The sequence below is a fragment of the Natator depressus genome, chromosome 4 (genome assembly GCF_965152275.1).
Source record: "Natator depressus isolate rNatDep1 chromosome 4, rNatDep2.hap1, whole genome shotgun sequence".
Classification (NCBI taxonomy): domain Eukaryota; kingdom Metazoa; phylum Chordata; order Testudines; family Cheloniidae; genus Natator; species Natator depressus.
In genome coordinates, this window is record NC_134237.1 from 103,071,319 (window position 1) to 103,088,941 (window position 17,623).

Below are 17,623 nucleotides of genomic sequence, written 5' to 3' on the forward strand. Positions count from 1 at the left end.
GCTACCCATGATGCCAGTGTTGCCTGGTGATATTTCCTGGCACGCTATCCTAAATTTCATGTTACTGGCCTCACAGGCCTTTGGCTTAATGTCAAGCTAGCAAAAATTATTGCACTACACTGAGTGCTATTCTCTGATATGCAAGGCTAAGATAATACATATGTAATTTTGTACTAACAGCTGTTAGAAGATTTTATATTTTCTTATTTTTTGTGAGCCACTGAGTCCCTCCTTTGCAGTGCACTAAACTAGGACCAGTCCACCTATGGGCATTCATACTTTTCCTATTCACTCTTCCAAAGTCTCTATCTTCGCCAGACAGCCAATATACTCACACTGGACAACACTCAGATGTGCTTTTCCAACCAACTCATTTATTGATCTTGCTATTGCCCCTGTACCACAGGAGAAGGCACCTGGGAATGAGGGTACTGTCAGCCCTTTTCAAAAGGAGCACAGGACCAGATTCAGACATGTGGCTTTCTCTGTGGGCACTGTTGAGGTTTTATCCACAGTGTCCTTATCTTGATAGCTGGGATCATAGCTGTCTTCCTTTGCACAATGCATTCCTTGCAAATATCACATATGCTATCTGCTGTTAAGTGGGCTCTCTTTGCCTCTTCCTAACACATGCTGTATTCTCAGCCTCCGCTCCTCCCCACTTTTCCTTCTCTCCTTATCCTCAGCTGCAGTACCCAAATACACATGAATTTCTGATAATATCCCTACAGCAAGTGAGTAAGCATGTGTTTCCTCTGGAGTTAATGCTCTTTTATGAATACCAATATTGCTACTTATGGAGTAGTCTACATAACCCTCAGTATTCCATAACATACTGTAGTCCACCCTCCCAATTAGTGAAGACTTACATCAGCTCCTTCTGACTTACTCTGAAGCGTTTTCCTCTTCAGGTACAGTATTTGTTTTTCTTTCTATTCCCTTACTTTTGTTTCTCATTTTAAATTCCCATTGACTTTAGTTAAGCTTTTCTGAGGTTCAGAAGTTCTTTCTCTCTCTCTTTTTAAGAGGAATGAGATTCGAGTCTTTTCATTTATATCGCCATAAGATTTTTTTGAGCTTATTTTAAAAATGCATTTTTACCTGGGTACTGACAGCAGAGATCAGCAAAATCAAAAATCATCATAAATTGCCACATATTATTGTTGATTAGAAGGATGATAACCATCTAAAATGGAGTCTCACATAATCAGATTGACAGATAACGTCCAAATCAGCTACTGCTGTATTCCAGGCTTGCCCTCACCACAGCTATGATAGTAAGATTGGAGAAGAGGTCTGGAACACGGGAGTAGGAAATAATATTCAGACAAAAGTAGAGGAGTCTGGCATTAGTGACAAACATATGAAACTAGAGAAGCAGAGACAGTATGTTTGGGGAGGAAAGAGCAGAAATGTTAACTAATTTGTTGAGCTTTGCCCTGTACCTAGGATCCACCTATAATCTATATATTAGGAAAAGATAAGATGCTTAAGAGGTGATGATAAAACAATTAAAGCTATAATGCAAGTAGGGGAAAATAAGATGTAAAAGTATTCGAAAGAGGCTTTGCAATAAGTTTGAGGCCTAACAGGGTCTATCAGCTAGCATAAGGCCTGAATAGTTTAAGTGTTTGATCTAGGGTTATAAGATTTAGTGATGCATATCTTGTGATAAACAAACACACACATTGCAGAGTAACTGGTCTTAAAATAACAGAATTAAGGGATTTGGGGTACATGTATCTATGGAGCAACTGCACTCACGTATCAAACCCACTGGGAAATGTATTAACACAAATAGCTTACGCTAGCAGTTGGAGCTAGGGTCGCCAACTCTGACTGAAGCTATTCTGGGAGATTCCCGCTCCCCCCGCAACATGACATAATGTCATTTTCTTAAAATATCCTATTAAAATCTCCTGGATAGTCACTGGGAGATGGATGCCGATTTCATGAGACTGCAGGCCAAGCCTGGAGGGTTGGTAATCCTAGTTGGAGCCCTAATTATGTTCCCCTGGAACAGCAAACATGGGCAAGAGGCTAAGACCTAATCAGATACGACCCTGGATGTGTGGGGATGTCAGGAAAAAGGATGATAAAAGAATCATACCAAGCCTAGTTGGGACATCAGAATGACAGGATAATGGAAACCATAACTTCAATCCTCCTTATGGAGCTTCTCCACTTCCTATTCTTTTCATCTTCTTTCACCCATCTGTGATGGGTCTCCATAAGTGTGTGAGTGTGCACAGTGCAGGAGGGTGTTTTTCTATAATTATCTTCCTTTTTGTATGGTTGCAATTATACTTGTTTTTATTTGGGTACTAAAAGTCTTTATGTCTCTATATAAGTGACTCAGAAATCTCATTTCCTGTAATAAATTACAAATAGCTGCTCGCGTAAAAGTATCTGTTATTAGTGACCTGTGCATTTGGCACCCTGAATTAATCAAAGGCTACATACCTGCTATGAAGAAGTTGACAGGAGGAAGAGACTAACATGTCCTCACAAATTTGTGTAAGACTGTTCAGCTCCACTCCCTTCTCGTTGTTCTTTTTTCACACTAGCCATCCCCATGATAAAGTATTAGAATCCTGTAATTGGAAACCGTTATTCAATACCACAAAGACAGCACTTGAAATTGTACTTGATAATTCCTTCACTCCCAACTGCTGCACTTGCAAATGGACTTTACTATGTGCAAATCAGGTAGGAAGATGGCTGACTTCACATTTTGTCTATGCAAATACAGGTTTTGCAACATGCAACTCCTTGCACGATCACAGTTTATGGATAGAGTTTTACAATCCAATTTTGAGAGAGTGGACCTCCATTGTCAAGGTGCAGAGAGAAATGCAGCACAGCAAATTCATCACTATGTCACTGATAATGAGCTAAACTCTAAGAGAGCCATTATTCCAATATGTCCTCTAAAGTGCAGCTATAGAGTTGTAATAATTTGGCCTACAAATTTATCCTACAAATTTACCCTAATTATAAGCTCAATTGTGAAATATGAGTACAAGTTTCTAAAATGTCACAATACCCTCATAATGACAAATATTGATGGGAAAAGATGCAAAAAAGAGACAGATTGAATTAGTCCAAACAAAAAAAGCCTACTGATATCATTCCAGGAGTGTGTTTAGATCATGTGTGGTAAACAAGAACAGTGTGAGACTGGAGATCAATGAACCAAAATTGGTATGTCAAAAATTAGGTCTAATTGGTGGACAAAATAATGAGGGGAGGAGCTAGTCCACCCATCACTCCCATTTGTTGTGGTCGTTAATAAAAGACAATTTGCAGGGAAAGCTGGCTACCTTAACACTGGCTGAGTGAAAGGAAAAAGAAGGGGAAGGAGTGAGCTTCACTATCATGGTTGTCACCCCCACCATCTCCTGGGAACCTACACCTTCTTCATCCTAATCCTAAAAGAGCCTGACTTAACTGGCTAACACTGCATTTTTTTCAACACTGCTGTAAGCCTGAGACCAGAAAAGCAGCTAAAAGTAATGCCCTAAACAGCCCAATGCCAAGTTTGCCAGGTCTCCGAGTGGCTGATAAGACCGTGCGCTGTGCCTGTGTTTTTCCACCAGTGAGTCAAAGTCAACACCAGAGAAGCAGCAGCATTTTCTATCTGCTCTGCTCTTTTCTTTTCCCTCTTGCATGTGTTTGTCTTTTTTTGTCTTCTAGGAAATGGAATTGGACTTTAACAACAACAGTAGCAACAGCTCCAGCACATTTCAACTAACCTCTCTTTTCCCCTAAAAAGGTGGCTAGTACTATGTTTAACACCATCTAAGAGATTGTCAAATACATTTTTTTCCTTTAAAGACTCCCAATATTTAAAGGAAAAGGGAACATGGGATGTTGTTAAAATGAAAGACTTACTTAATACCTCACATTTCAAATGCTTTTACTGTTGTTCCTTCTTCTTCTGTATCTTTAATAAAAGGCTAAAAGGATCTTTAATGGTGTATCTGCCATGGTATTAAGTAGGCTGAGGTCTCTCTATACTAAACTCGTAACCTTGTGTAACTCCATTTAATGTTGGACAGTGACTGGGTAATGTTAACTCCTTTGACTTTTGGGGCCTCTTTATTCCATCTAAATTAATACGACAGTAGTCAAAAAAGTTATTATAATTATGACATTATTTACATATTCCAGTTTAGCCTCCCTCAGTGACTTCTTTATCAAATACACTCACTTCACAAGTCAGAAGAAGAGAAGGGCCTGGGAAAAACAAACAAACAAACAAACAATCTTCCCATATCCAACCATCCCCAATGTTTGGAATGTGGGTTTTTGGACTCCAGACCTTGATCTACATTTTGTGGTTTGGGTCCATCATGATACAAAGATGAATTTTTGAACTGCCAACTTAGATATATATCTTGAGCTGGAAAATCAAACTGGGATCTTTGTGCCAGTAAACAAGTTCCTGAACCAGAAATGCAGCACCATTAGAATCCATCCCCCTCTCTCCTGCAGTACTAACAACAGTGAAACTTTATTTTTGTCAGAGCAGTAAGAACAAAATGTCAAAACGCACAGGGAGCTGTGATTCTGAGTAAGAAAACAACATTTTTTATTGTTACTTTTCTGACTATAATCACAGTTAAGTGTTGAGGCAGAGCTGGTGGGGTGTTTTGCTAGAATGTTAAAAACACCCCACAAAATAAAAAAAACCCAACAACCTCTAAGTGTATCAGAAAATAGAGGCACTTTGGTTTAGAAAAGGAGAATTACTGGATTCCCTCTGTTTGACTACCTGGGCATGGTTGCTCTGCTCATTAACCAAGTAAAGGGAGAAACAGAAAACTGATCTGCTTCTTGGCTGTCTTTGATTAATACATATGGGACATTGTCACATAACGTAACCAAAGAAATGAAACCTTGCATGATACCAAGCTACGAAACAGAGTGCAGCAGATTGTGAAAGATTATTATAAATCAATATTTATTGGATTTATACAGGCCAGGAAACTTCATGCCCTACATGTGACCAGCACAGGTGGGGAAATGGCAAGGGATCTTGAGGGCCCTTAAAGAGGGTCCCTGTTCCTGCTCCCACTCTTCTCCTTTCCGGCAGGAGGGACAGCACTCTGGGGCAGCAGCAGGAATAGAACTCCAGCTGGCCCAGCACTGGCATGAACACAGCTGCAGGACCATCAGTCACTTTTCACTTCTATAAAACTAAAAAGAAATGCATGTCTGATACCATTGACACTTCCTTTTGCTGGGTTCAACCCTATGTGATGGGTCCCCTCGGAGTGCCACTTGGAACTGGAGTACCACTGAGCCCGCCTGACCCACCAGCTTGGGTTCCCTTTAACTGTACTGCTGTGACAAGCTGCAGACCCACTCTTGGTCTCACACTTTCACCAGCACAGATACAGGTAGGGACACAATCAGCTGTTAGAACATGCAAACAGGCTTTCTGACTAGCCCCTGCATGGGAAGGCTTCAGCTAAGGATCTGCCCAGATACTCAAGTGCTCACCCCCTCTTGAGGATAACCCCAGAATTACACCATCTTGCACTGTACAGAAAACTATACAGCATAAGCTCATTGAAATTCACCCCCCCCCTTCAACGTGGAGGACTATATGCACAGCTTTCTCCCCCCCTCACCCATTCATTCAGTTATGAATTCCACAAACTGGTTTTAGATAAAACAAAAACAAGTGTATTAACTACACAAATAGATTTTAAGTGATTATAAGGGATAGCAAACAGATCAAAGCAGATTACCTAGCAAATGAAACAAACACACAAGCTAAGCTTAATATATTAAAGAACTGGTTATAACTAGCAAATTCTCACCCTAAATGTTGTTTTAGGCAAATTGCAGAGGTTCTTAAAGGCAAGCTGCACTTACCTGCAGCTTAAAACTCCAGGTATTTCTTTCACTGGCTAGACACCCTTCCAGCCTGAGCTCAATCCTTCTCCCCTTTGTCTTTGTTTCTTAGGTGTTTTCAGCAGTCATCCTCACTCCCCTGCCTTAAATAGGTTTTACATATGGTGGGAACCCTTTGTCTTCCAGTGTGATTCCACCCCTGATCAGTGGAAAAGTACTAATTATATTATGGAGTCCAGTATCAGGTGACATGAGCACATGACCCTGCAGCCATAACTCAAAGTCTATTTGCAGCATCCACAGAAAGGCTATCCAGGAAGGTGGGAGATTAGCATCTTTAAAGACCGATTGCTCAGGCTAATGGCTCTTCCTCACAGCAAGCCATCTAGACTGATAGCGTTCTGTCAGGTGGGTGTTCCCCAGGTGTACACCCACTTGTAATTGACACATAGTCAATGTTCCTAACTTCAGATACAGAAATCATACATGCATACAAATAGGATAATCATATTCAGCAAATCATTACCTTTTCAGTGATATCTCATACCTTATCTTGCACAAAATATATCTATGCTGTAATCATATTATAACAATATTTCTATAAATAATATGGCTGTAGTGTCACACCCTACTTGTAATTTATAACTATGGCCATTGCTGTTATGCCACCATGCTTCCAGTACACTCCCCACTATTCCAGGAACAGACTGCTCCAGGCTCCACAAATTCCCAAAACAACAAAGTTACAACTCTGAAAGATAAATAACAGATCCACCATTCCCTGTCATCTGGCAAACCAGACAACCATTCTTCTAGTTGGACCATCCCATAACACCATCTATATAATCACTTATCACAGTTGAAATTGGGAGGAGCTGTCTAAAGAACCAGAAAAGCAGTCAACAGCCATATTTTAGACACCTAAAACCTGTGTGCTTCCCAGGACCACTACATATGCAGGGGCTAGAAGCAGACAGCTCTAAGCATCATGAACTAGGCTGATGCTATCCATTCAAGATCTGCCACTAACAAACAATACAAGACCTAATCAGTGATGATGCACCCAATAAAGTCTTCATCACCATGACCTGACTGGATGACACTGCAAGCACTGTGCTGACAAACCTTCTCCCACCAGGATATTCAGTATGGCCCAGACCTAGACAGGACAAGTAGGCAGGAGGCCCTGCATTCATTTTCTCTGCAAACATCAAATGCAAGCGAGATGCCTCAGGTAACAACTTCATTTGAATTTATTCATCTGACTAAAAACTAGGACTGTCAAGCAATTAAAAAAATTAATTGCGTTGTTAAACAAAAATAGAATACCATTTATTTAAATATTTTTGGATATTTTCTAAATTTTCAAATGTATTGATTTCAATTACAACACATAATACAAAGTGCACAGTGTTCACTTTATATCTATTTTTATTACAAATACTTGCGCTGTAAAAAACAAAAGAAATAGTATTTCTCAATTCACCTCATAAAAGTACTGTAATGCATCTCTTTATTGTGAAAGTTGAACTTACATATGTAGAATTATGTACAAAAAATAACTGCATTCAAAAATAAAACAATTTAAAACTTTAGAGGCTACACGTCCACGCAAGTCCTACTTCTTGTTCAGCCAAAAATCAGAGGGGTAGACGTGTTAGTCTGGATCTGCAAAAGCAGCAAAGATTCCTGTGGCACCTTATAGACTAACAGACGTATTGGAGCATAAGCTTTCGTGGGTGAATACCCACTTCGTCGGATGCATGTCGTGGAAATTTCCAGAGGGAGGTATAAATATGCAAGCAAGAATCAGGCTGGGGTAACGAGGTTAGTTCAATCAGGGAGGATGAGGCCCTCTTCTAGCAGTTGAGGTGTGAACACCAAGGGAGGAGAAACTGCTTTTGTAGTTGGCTAGCCATTCACAGTCTTTGTTTAATCCTGAGCTGATGGTGTCAAATTTGCAAATGAACTGAAGCTCAGCAGTTTTTCTTTGAAGTCTGGTCCTGAAGTTTGTTTGCTGCAGGAGAGCTACCTTTAAATCTGCTAATGTGTGTCCAGGGAGATTGAAGTGTTCTCCTACAGGTTTTTGTATATTGCCATTCCTAATATCTGATTTGTGTCCATTTATCCTTTTACATAGGGACTATCCAGTTTGGCCGATGTACATAGCAGATGGGGCATTGCTGGCACATGATGGCATAGATTACATTGGTGGACGTGCAGGTAAATGAACCGGCGATGGTGTGGCTGATCTGGTTAGGTCCTGTGATGGTGTTGCTGGCGTAAATATGTGGGCAGAGCTGGCATCGAGGTTTGTTGCATGGATTGGTTCCTGAGTTAGAGTTACTATGGTGCAGCGTGTAGTTGCTGGTGAGAATATGCTTCAGGTTGGCGGGTTGTGTGTGGGCAAGGACTGGCCTGCCTCCCAAGACATGTGAAAGTGAGGGATTGTTGTCCAGGATGAGTTGTAGATCACTGATGATGCGTTGGAGAGGTTTTAACTGAGGACTATATGTGATGGCCAGTGGTGTTCTGTTGGTTTCTTTCTTGGGCTTGTCTTGCAGCAGGAGGCTTCTGGGTACATGTCTGGCTCTGTTGATCTGTTTCCTTATTTCCTCGTGTGGGTATCATAGTTTTGAGAATGCTTGGTGAAGATCTTGTAGGTGTTGGTCTCTGTCTGAGGGGTTGGAGCAAATGTGGTTGTACCTCAGCGCTTGGCTGTAGACAATGGATCGTATGGTGTGACCAGGATGGAAGCTGGAGGCATGAAGTTAGGCATAGCGGTCGCTGGGTTTTCGGTATAGGGTGGTGTTAATGTGACCGTCACTTATTTGCACCGTGATGTCTAGGAAGTGGACCTCCTGTGTAGATTGGCCAGGCTGAGGTTGATGGTGGAGTGGAAGCTATTGAAATCTTCCAGAGTTTCCTTCCCATGGGTCCAGATGATGAAGATGTCATCAATCTGGTGTTGGTAGAGAAGGGGCGTGAGTGGACGAGAGCTGAGGAAGCGTTGTTCCAGGTCAGCCATAAAAATGTTGGCATATTGTGGCAAAATGTTTGTTTACATTTACAGGAGATAATGCTGCCCACTTCTTGTTTACAATGTCACCTGAAAGTGAGAACAGGTGTTTGCATGGCACTGCTGTAGCCGGTGTCGTAAGATAATTAAGTGCCAGATGTGCTAAAGTTTCATATGTCCCTTTGTCAAGGTTCCTCCCCCACTCTGAACTCTAGGGTATAGATGTGGGGACCTGCATGAAAAACCTCCTAAGCTTATCTTTACCAGCTTAGGTCAAAACTTCCCCGAGGTACAAAATATTCCACCCTTTGTCCTTGGATTGGCCGCTACCACCACCAAACAAATACTGGTTACTGGGGAAGAGCTGTTTGGACACATCTTTCCCCCCAAAATACTTCCCAAAACCTTGCACCCCACTTTCTGGACAACGTTTGGTAAAAAGCCTCACCAATTTGCCTAGGTGACTACAGACCCAGACCCTTGGATCCTAAGAACAATGAACAATCCTCCCAACACTTGCACCCCCCCTTTCCTGGGGAATGTTGGATAAAAAGCCTCACCAATTTGCATAGGTGACCACAGACCCAAACCCTTGGATCTGAGAACAATGAAAAAGCATTCAGTTTTCTTACAAGAAGACTTTTAATAAAAATAGAAGTAATTTGAAATAAGAAATCCCCCCTGTAAAATCAGGATGGTAGATACCTTACAGGGTAATTAGATTCAAAACATAGAGAACCCCTCTACGCAAAACCTTAAGTTACAAAAAAGATACAAAGACAGAAATAGTTATTCTATTCAGCACAATTCTTTTCTCAGCCATTTCAAGAAATCATAATCTAACACGTACCTAGCTAGATTACTTACTAAAAGTTCTAAGACTCCATTCCTGGTCTATCCCCGGCAAAGACAGAATATAGATAGACACACAGACCCTTTGTTTCTCTCCCTCCTCCCAGCTTTTGAAAGTATCTTGTCTCCTCATTGGTCATTTTGGTCAGGTGCCAGCGAGGTTACCTTTAGCTTCTTAACCCTTTACAAGTGAGAGGAGATTCCTCTGGCCAGGAGGGATTTTAAAGGGGTTTACCCTTCCCTTTATATTTATGACACCCTTCATCTTCAACCACTATTCCAGAGGACATACGTCCATGCTGATTATGGGTTCTTCTCGATAACCAAACCAGTACAGACCGAGGCATGCTCACTTTCATCATCTGAGTCAGATGCCACCAGCAAAAGGTTGATTTTATTTTTTGATGGTTTGGGTTCTGTAGTTTCTGTATCAGAGTGTTACTCTTTTAAGACTTCTGAAAGCATGCTCTACATCTTGTCCCTCTCAGATTCTTAAACCTTGGGTCGAGTGCTGTAGCTTTCTTTAAAAATATTACATTGGTATCTTCTTTGTGTTTTGTCAAATCTGCATGAAAGTGTTCTTAAAATGAACAACATGGGTCATCATCCAAGACTGCTATAATATGAAATACATGGCAGAATGCAGGTGTAAAAGAGCAGGAGACATACTATTCTCCCCAAAGGAGTTCAGTCAAAATTTAATTAACACATTTTTTTAACAAGAGTCATCAGCATGGAAGCATGTCCTCTGGAATGGTGGACAAAGCATGAAGGGGCATATGAATTGTTAGCATATCTGGCATGTAAATACCTTGCAATACCAGCTACAAAAGTGCCATGCAAATGTCTGTTTTCACTTTCAGGTGACATTGTAAATAAGAAGCAGCCAGCATTATCTCCCGTAAGTGTAAACAAACTTGTTTGTCTTAGTGATTAGCTGAATAGGAAGTAGGACTGAGTGAACTTGTAGGCTCTAAAGATTTATATTGTTTTGTTTTTGAGTGCAGTTATGTAACAAAAAAAATCTACATTTTTAAGTTGCACTTTCATGATAAAAAGATTGCATTACAGTACTTTTATGAGGTGAATATACTATTTATTTTGTTTATCATTGTTACAGTGCAAATATTTGTAATAAAAATAATAATATAAAGTGAGCACTGTACACTTTGTATTCTGTATTGTAATTTAAATCAGTATATTTGAAAATGTAGAAAAACATCCAAAATATTTAATAAATTTCAATTGGTATTCTATTGTTTAACAGTGTGATTAAAACTGCAATTAATCACAATTAATTTTTTGAGTTAATCACGTGAGTTAACTGCAATTAATTGACAGCCCTTCTAAAAACTCGAGCTAAAGCTAACATGGATTTTTACGCTCATTTACAGATCACTATGGGATTTATAAAGGAATACACTGATATCTTGTTGGTGATGGTTGTGAAATAGCACAGAATTATCATCCTTGAATATTTCAACATGCATATCAATAAGACTGCATTGGCAGGAGGCCAAAAATGCATCTTCTCTCTGGTCTCCCCTGTTCCCTCTAAGTTGTGCGCACGCGCGCACAGATCTTAAACCCCGTGCACACGAAGAAACACCGTGCACACAAAGATTTGCACAGAAGCACAACAATTTGCACAGAAGAAATTTTTTGAGCACATGGCCTGTCAAAAATTTGCACAGAAGAAAATTTTTGCGCACACTGCCTGTCAAAAATTAGAGGGAACATTTCTTGCCTCCCTAGGACTTTGTGAAGGGGTCAGTTCACCTCTTGGTTCCTCCTAATGGCTGGCCATGGCATGGCAGATCTCTCTCCCCTGGGGTCTGAAGCTGCTAGATCTGCCTATGTGGTTGTCTGACACTTCCTGTGAGTTGGCCCTCCAGCCAAGTCACTTCCAAGTCTGTTCTCTTCCAGGGTAATCCATAAGCAAAAATCCAAGGGAATTGACACAAACTGAGTTAATATGAGAAAGAGAGGAACTCCTATCTCTCAGGGTGTATCAGGATCAGGCCCTCCCTTCCCCCAGGGAGGGATCTTCAGGCAGTTGTTGTCAGGAAAGATCCTACCTTCCCTCAGCCCTTTCCTCAGGAGCTGAGGGTTAAAGATCTGTTCTCTTCCCTGGTCTGCCCACAGGTGACCTGTTCAGCTTCCCACTTAACTTGCAGGAGTTTCAGGGTATGGCTTACTGAGCACAGAGCAGCTACTTAACCCCTTGTTGTCCAGTGTGGGTTTTGTATACTCCATCACAGGCCTTCATATGTCACATGTGCTCCAGCCTACACAGGCAGACATATCCTGGACCTGACTTTCAGCCTAGATGTCAAGACAGACAGCATCACAACCCAGACACTTTCTTGGACAAAACATCACCTCATCAGGGCAGTGGCCAGAGACCTTCCAGCACCCAGGCAATAAGAAAGACCAATGATCCTGATTTGACCATGAAGACTCATGGACTCCAACAAATGCCAAAGCATGCCAAAGGACTGCAGCAGGCAGAACTGCAGACAGGATGAGGAGTTGAGGACCTGGCAAATCATTACCATTCTATGCTGTCCTGAGCCATTGACATGCTGGCCCCCAAATGGCACCTTCCTTCCCATTGCCTACACAGATCTCCTTGGATTTTTCAATCCCTGCACTAGGTGAAGAGAGAGGAGCAGAAACTCAAGTGCCGATGGTGGAAAACAAAGGCTGATTCAGACAGTATGGAACATAACAGATTCCTCAAAGCCTATTCTGAGGCTGCATTACAGGCCAAAAGAATCTTCATATCAGCCTCCATTGAGGTTGTCAAATCCCACCCCAAGGAGCTATCGAGGCAGGTAAATCTCTTCATTAATACTGAATTCCTTCAACTGGCATCATAACCAAGCACCAAGAGCTGTGAAGAACTATCCTCCTTCTCCACTGAAAAATTCACCCACATTTGGGAAAGCTTCCACTCCACCTATACCCACGAACCAACAGCCCATCTCCATTCCTAGAATTCAGTATATTCACTCCTCCTCATGTTTTAGACACCAAAAAGGAGTCTTGAGTAGCTGGTGCCAAACCCATCCCAACACTCCTACAATACTTGGCTTGTGGAAGAACATCGTTAGCAGCAGCTGGTACCACTCCTGACTGAAATACCCAAAGCCTCATTCAGAGAAGGAATCTTCCTTTCCTCCTTCAAACATGCAATAGTCTGACCTATCCTGAAGAAATCCACCTTGGATACTTCAGCCCTAGAAAATTCCGCTCAATGTCAAGCCTCCCATTCCTGAGCATGCTCATTTACATGCCAGTAAATACCCAACTACAAGCTCATCTAATTGAAGCTAACATTCTAGACCCAGTTCAGTCTAGATTCAGGCCAGGATATAGGACCAAAACCTCCTTAGTGGCTTATTGATGGATGAGTTCCTGTCAAAGGACAGACATTCATCTCATCTTGAGGGACCTCCTGGCAGCACGTGATATTGTTTTCTATGAGATTCTGCTGTCTCAGCTGAGAGTGGTGGCAGGGGTCCAGGGTAATGGGATAAAACTGTTTGAGTTCTTTCTGGAGGGATGCTCACAATGATTAATGATGGAAAACTGCATTTCCACCACTAGACACCCCTCCCCAGTTGTGAGGTTCCATAAGGATCAATTCTTTCTCTGATCTTTTTCATCATCTAAATGTAACCAGTAGGTGAACTGATCAGCTGATGTAGATTCATGCCTGAAATATGCAAATTATACACAGCTTTATCTATTCTTCAATACATACAACCACACCATTACCACCAAGATGGCCCAGTGCTTGGATATGATCAGCTCTTGGATGAAGACCAGTTGGCTAAAGCTGAACCGGAAGAAGACAAAGGTGATGCTGATGGGCAGAGAAAAACATTTTGAAGAACTTGCAGCTATTGTGCAGTCTCATGGTTGAAGATACACACCCACAATTTTTCAATTCATTCCAGAGTTCAGGAGATAAGGAGGTGTTAGTACCGTTATACAAGGCACTGATGAGACCTCATCTGGAATACTGTGTGCAGTTCTGGTCTCCCATGTTTAAGAAGGATGAATTCAAACTTGAACAGGTACAGAGAAGGGCTACTGGGATGATCTGAGGAATGGAAAACCTGTCTTATGAAAGGAGACTCAAGGAGCTTGGCTTATTTAGCCTAACCAAAAGAAGGTTGAGGTATGATTGCTCTCTATAAATATATCAGAGGGATAAATACCAGAGAGGGAGAGGAATTATTTAAGCTCAGTATCAATGTGGACACAAGAACAAATGGATATAAACTGGCCATCGGGAAGTTTAAACTTGAAATTAGATGAAGGTTTCTAACCATCAGAGGAGTGAAGTTGTGGAATAGCCTTCCAAGGGAAGCAGTGGGGGCAAAAGACCTATCTGGCTTCAAGATTAAACTCGATACGTTTATGGAGGAGATGGTATGATGGGATAACATGATTTTGGCAATTAATTGATCTTTAACTATCATGGTAAATAAGCCCAATGGTCTGTGATGGGATGTTAGATGGGGTGGGATCTGAGTTACTACAGCGAATTCTTTCCTGGGTATCTGGCTGGTGAATCTTGCCCACATGCTCAGGGTTTCAACTGATTGCCATATTTGGGGTTGGGAAGGAATTTTCCTCCAAGGCAGATTGGAAGAGGACCTGGGAGTTTTTTGCCTTCCTCTGTAGCATGGGGCACGGGTCACTTGCTGAAGAATTCTCTGCACCTTGAAGTCTTTAAACCATGATTTGAGGACTTCAATAGTTCAGACATAGGTGAGAGGTTTATTGCAGGAGTGGGTGGGTGAGATTCTGTGGCCTGCATTGTGCAGAAGGTCAGACTAGATGATCATAATGGTCCCTTCTGACCTTAATATCTATGAGTCTATGAGTAATATTGGAATCCTCTTATATAGCAGCATGTATGAGCAATGCTGACTACCGTGTCAGCTTGGCTAGGAAGCTCTGTTCCATTCTGGTGAACAAAGACCTGTTTTTCATACCTTCTTTATCTTAGAAGTATTACAGCAATGCAATATAGCTGACCACGAAGCCATCAGAACTGAGGAAACTCCAGCTAATTCAAAACTCCACAGCACATCTACTCAGCAACACAGACTACCATGAATATATCAACCTGTCCTCTCTCTGTGAACTGACTTCTTATAGAATATCAAATAAAGTTCAAGGTCTCATGGCTTGGGCTCAGGTTATCTAAAAGATTGTCTAAAGAGCCAGGACTAAGACTGCAGTTGACAACTATGCTCCTAGGCACAATGGAACTCTCAACTATAAGAGTGAAACTCATCCGTGATGGAGAAGGATGTTTTTCCAGGGGCCATATGAGACTATGGAATGAACTCCCCCAGGGGTACTAAGAACAATCACAAACCTCACCACTTCACATATATATGTTATATATTTAAAGACACACTACCAAATGACCACACTACCAAACAAGACACTCCACTGCACATGCTAATCCCTGTGGAGAGAGGATGAGAATGCAAACAACACATGACAGATGTGTAGTTGCATTGCTTACTGCACTACTGGAAGGTGTTCAGATGCTACTATGGTAATAAGCATTGTATAAATACCTATACAGAGTAGAATAGAAACTAGAAAATGAATTCATAACATGTTGTAAATTATCAGTGATGTTTACAAATGCCCTGAATCTGTTAATTGAATCCTCAGAAAGTGATGATAGAGGTCTAATGTTAGTAGGAGTAAGGGAGCTCCCGGGAGGGCTGAATGAATGACAGTATAGCTATAAAGATTGTGTTAGTGTAGAATGCCGCTCACAGCATTAAACAGGTCACACAGAATTCAAACAAGCAAAATGGAGATGCCAGGAGTTCTTAAAGAAAAGTTTGAAGTGAATAACCAGATTTTATTGACATACCAAATAAATGTTTGGAGGGGTGGTTTCTCTAATACCTAAGTGACAGCTTGCATCAAAAGGAATGGCATTATGTCAGTAGGCAACACAATGAGCCATGAATAAAAGTTGCCAGGAAAGCATACAGAATTGGATTGTATGTAGAGACACTGAATTATCCTGGACCATAGCCAACTTAGATATACGTGAAAAATAGCTGTTAGCATGCTGCATTGGTTTATTATTTCCGGAACTGTACACACACACACACTCAGTACCTTTGAGAATCAACTGTGCCAAAACGTTTTACACACTATCAACTACATATATTTTCCGGAGATACTGCTGCATGGAATTAGTGACAAAACATAGCATTGCTGATTTTTCTGAGCTTTATACATAGCTTCTTCACAATAACTGCTGTTTGGAGAGTAGCACCTGACTACAGTTGAAAGTACTGCCTGGATCAAGATGGAAATTCAGTAACGGGATACAGATTATTAACTCACTACTTCAAATCTAGTCCTAAACAATATTAACAGAAAGATGTTATGGAGGCCTATATGAAATGAATAAATAATTTTAATTTAATTCCCTGTCAATATTCTGTTAAAAGAACCATTTCATTGAGTGACATCCTTACGGGAAATCTGAGGTCAAAGAATGACTGGGGTTGGATACAGGATTATCTTAGGTGTGGCATATTAAACTTTAAGAGTGGCGGCAGCTGTATCTGAAACAGCACTTCTGCTACTAAGTTAAAAGCCATTTAGTTTGGACAATAAATACTCTTAAGTTCTTACTTTGGACACTGTTAGTTGGTGCATAGACTTTGTGCTGACATTCTGCACAGGAATGAATTTCACCCTTATATATTTATACACCCTATGTGCCTCTGTATTAATGCACTGACTGCGCTTTGAAAATCCCAGCTCTAAGGGATGCCAGTTTGTGACTTACTGTTATAGTAAAGGACTTCAGTTTCCAAAGATGCATACCTATCACTTTTTAACAGCACTAAATTCACAGAAAACTTTAAAACTATATATCCATAACTAGCCATTTTGAACTATTTTTGTGTGAGTGCATGATTGAGTGCAATGGTAAGATATTTGAGGCTTCCAAGGTCGAAAATAGATTGCATTTGATTTTAAATCAACATTTGTTTATTTGAGGTCAATAAAACATTGCATTTGTCAATAATGTATATTTCCCTGTCTGTTTACATCCACCAGATGAAGGAGAGTAGAGTCACTGTTGTTGTGAAAAAGCATTCTCCAAATCTCGCCACTTTTTGCTCCAAGTGCAAGGTTCATTGCTTTGACCTTGCCTATTCTAATATAAACACAAAGCAACAAGTATATTTGTTTAAAAACAAAAGACACTCCAATGCATATGCTTCTCCCTCTGGTGAGAGGATGGGAGTCAGGTTGTCAGGTGTCCGGTTTTCGACCGGAACGCCAGGTCAAAAAGTGACCCTGGTGGCTCCGGTCATCACCGTCGACTGGGCCATTAAAAGTCCTGTCAGTGGTGCAGCTGGGCTAAGGCAGGATCCCTGCCTGTTGTGGTTCGTTGCGGCTCCCAGAAGCAGCAGCATGTCCCCCCTCCGGCTCCTACATGGGGAAGCCAGGGGACTATGCACGCTGCCCCCGCCCCAAGATCTGCAGCTCGCATTGGCTGGGAACCACAGCCAATGGGAGCTACAGGGGTGAAGCCTCTTGGCCGCAGCTTTGCATTGGAGCCTGGGGAAAGGGGGAGGACATGCCGCTGCTTCCGAGAGTGGCTTAAGATAAGCGCCATCCAGAGCCTGCACCCCTGAATACCTCCTGTGCCCCAACCCCCTACCCCAGCCCTGATCCCCCTCCTGTCCTCCAAACCCCTGCATCAAAGCCCAGAGCACCATCCTGCACCCCAAACCCCTGATCCCCAACCCCAACCCAGAGGCTGTGCCCTCTGCTGGTGCCCTCATCCCAACTCCCGCACCCCACAATCCT

General features: G+C 41.6%; 1 long non-coding RNA gene across 1 annotated transcript in view; it reads right to left on the reverse strand.

Annotated features, from left to right (window-relative positions):
- Positions 1–2,482, reverse strand: part of LOC141985949 (uncharacterized) — a 110,772-nt gene extending 108,290 nt beyond the window's left edge. The window contains exon 1 of the long non-coding RNA XR_012639073.1: positions 2,464–2,482. This is a non-coding gene — a long non-coding RNA (uncharacterized LOC141985949). The remainder of the gene's footprint in view (positions 1–2,463) is intronic.
- Between the last annotated feature and the right edge of the window lie 15,141 nt (positions 2,483–17,623).